At 40.9% G+C, this 2,956-nt stretch overlaps 1 pseudogene; it reads right to left on the reverse strand.

Moving 5' to 3' along the window:
- Positions 1–1,724: 1,724 nt before the first annotated feature.
- LOC102261379 lies at positions 1,725–2,692 on the reverse strand (annotated as a pseudogene).
- Between the last annotated feature and the right edge of the window lie 264 nt (positions 2,693–2,956).

Raw genomic sequence — 2,956 nt, forward strand, 5'->3', positions numbered from 1 at the left:
TTGCCAAGACAACCCCTGTAGGACTGACTTCCTTCCGCTCGGTCGAGGCTGTTCATCTGTATGTGACAAACACCACCCATGGTTTTTATATAAGTAGATATAACTCAGCACAACCAGATGCATAGGGCGTGGTATGAGGAAAGGGCTCAGAATTTCCATTACCTCTCTAAGCACACCTCTTTCCTCAAATCTCCACGTGTTCACCAATCCAGAAGTTCTCCCAACCCTGCTCTTTTGGGTCTTTATGGAGGCTTTCTTATACAGTTGGGATAGATTAAATCATTAGCCACTATTTTACCTTCAGCCTGGCTCCCCTCCTCTGAGGTTAGGGTGGGACTGAAAGTTCAACCCTCTAAGCCAGTGGTTCTCAACCTTCCTAATGCCACGACCCTTTAATACAGTTCCTCATGTTATGGTGACCCCCAACCATAAAATTATTTTCGTTGCTACACTTCATAACTGTAAGTTTGCTACTGTTATGAATCGTAATGTAAATATCTGATATGCAGGATGTATTTTCATTGTTACAAATTGAACATAATTAAAGCATAGTGATTAATCACAAAAACAATATGTAATTATATATGTGTTTTCCGATGGTCTTAGGCGACCCCTGTGAAAGGGTTGTTTGACCCCCAGAGGAGTCTCTACCCACAGGTTGAGAACCGCTGCTCTAAGCCCTTGGTTGAGTCCCCAGGCAACCAGCCCCCAAATTTAGGTTACTGAAGGGCCTTCCAATGTCATATCATTAACACGACAAACGACACCTTGATTGCTATCATTACTTAGGAAATTCCAAGGATTTTAGGAGCTCTGCACCAGGAATGGGGATGAAGAAGAAATATATTATGTTTTATTATAAATCATAATATCAAAATGAGCATCTTGTAAATGGTTATTAATATTGATGGTACCTTTCAAGGATTGCTTTCTAAAAGGCGGAACCCATATTAGAATTGTGGGCTTCTGTGGAATACTTGGAACCCACTGATAAATATTTTATTTCTCTTGGGTAATTCTATGGCAGGCTGGAGCCATGGGCATAATTAGTCATGCCCAGAAAATGGTAATCAATAAAGTACTTTCAGCTTGGGAAAAGATAATAACCATAATAACCTCTCTGCTGATCCAGAAGAAGTTACAGTATGTAAAAAACCAGTGGTTTAATATTGTATCTCTCAAATAACTGCTTCTGTGATGTCCACATTGCTTTTCTCTTTTATGGGCACAGCCAAAGAGGAAGGTCAGAGTTCTCCCTTGGGTTCTGTCTTGTTTATCTAGTTGGTTAGAGAACATGAGAGAGAGAAAGAGAAAGGACACTCACTGTAAGTTGGCTGAGGACACCGGCCTTCTGGAGAATCAGATTAGCATTTAATTAGAGGTTAGAAGCAAAACTGAGTTCAATTCCTGCTAAGTTTGTCTTTGTTTTATGGAGGGGGAAAAGCAGATTTAATAAAACATTTATAGGATTCAATGTGATCCACTTTCACAAAAAATTTTCACACAGTATCATCTTTGCTTTTATGTTATTTTTCTTGGCTCTCTGTTTCTCTACTTTGGCTCCTTCGATAATCATGTTTGTCAGATTGGTTGCTACTATCGCTGTGATCAAGTTTGTGGGAATGTTCTTTGCTCCTGCTATGCTTTCTTTGCTGGGGCTGTGCTCCCATTTTTTATTTTTTTTTTTCAACACTGTCAGCTCTTCCTTGACTGCCACTGTGACTTCATGTATTTGACTTCTCCCCACTTTCACTTTTGTGCTTACTTGATTTGTCTTTGCTCCTGCGTCTACTCCCTTTCCTTGTGTCCCTACTTCTACTCCTACTTCTATGTTTCCTTTTTTGCTTCTGCTTTTACTGTGTTGTTTCTCTTTCTTGGAATCTTTTCCTTTTTTCCTTCTTTCCTTCTTTCTTTCTTTCCTTTCTCTTACAATCTAGTAGCTAGTGTACTTTTTCTCTTTCTAATTCTTGGTCAGAACCACAACACCCATGGCCCTCCAATAATGGCTTCTCCATCTTGATCTTCTTGGGGACCTCAGGGGACTCAGTGATCTCCTTGAGGACTTTGAAGTCTGCATTCAAGTAGAAATAGAAATGTCTGTCTATTTCCTCAGTGCTTTCCTTCCCATCTTTCTTGATTTTTCTAGGCCAGTGTTTAATCTACTGATCCAAATTCTTCTGAACTAGAACTGGAATTCTTGGAAACAGAGTAGAAAACCACTCCAGTTTTGTGAGAAAAGACCTAAATATTTCTTCAATGGCAAGTACACAGCCTCTACCAGACTTCACATCTAGGTCCTCTTCCTCATCAAGGAAGGATTCAAGACATCCCATAGATCCCAGCGGACTGTGTACCTATATACATAAGGCCAACTGCTCTAATATATGGAGTCTCTGTGTGTTTTGAGACCCAATCACTTGCTTGAGTTAACTTCAGAGTAAATAATTTGTATAACAGGCAAAAAACTGTAGAAACAATTCCTCCTGTTCCAACACCTCAAACTTCTACTGACCCCTGTCTTCCCGCTTCCCTTCTCCCAAGGTTCAACATGTGTGACCTTAAAGTGGATCTCATTCACCACCTCCCGGTAGGCTGATGAAAGGAAATTGATCAAGATCATGGGTTTGATGAGGTCCGTAGCCTTCTTGTTGCCCCACAGCAGTGGCACATTGCCCTGCTTGCTCCACACCATCACTTGGTGGCACACTGAGGTGCTGCTGCTGCTGCTGCCCTGCTGAGTTTACCTTATGCATAGGGGGAGGATCAGCAGGCTTTACAAAATGAAGTTCAAAAATACTCAGGGGAGAAGAAAAGGTTGAACAGTTTGCCGTTGTAGAAAAGCAAATGTGAGTTTGGGTCGGTAGGTACTTTAGCAGGAAAATAAAATATAGGCTATTATCTACTTCTGCTTACAATGGGTCACACTTAGATTCAGTGCAGGTGTCTACACTAGACT

The sequence above is a fragment of the Myotis brandtii genome, unplaced genomic scaffold, assembly GCF_000412655.1.
Source record: "Myotis brandtii unplaced genomic scaffold, ASM41265v1 scaffold311, whole genome shotgun sequence".
Taxonomy (NCBI): Eukaryota; Metazoa; Chordata; class Mammalia; order Chiroptera; family Vespertilionidae; genus Myotis; species Myotis brandtii.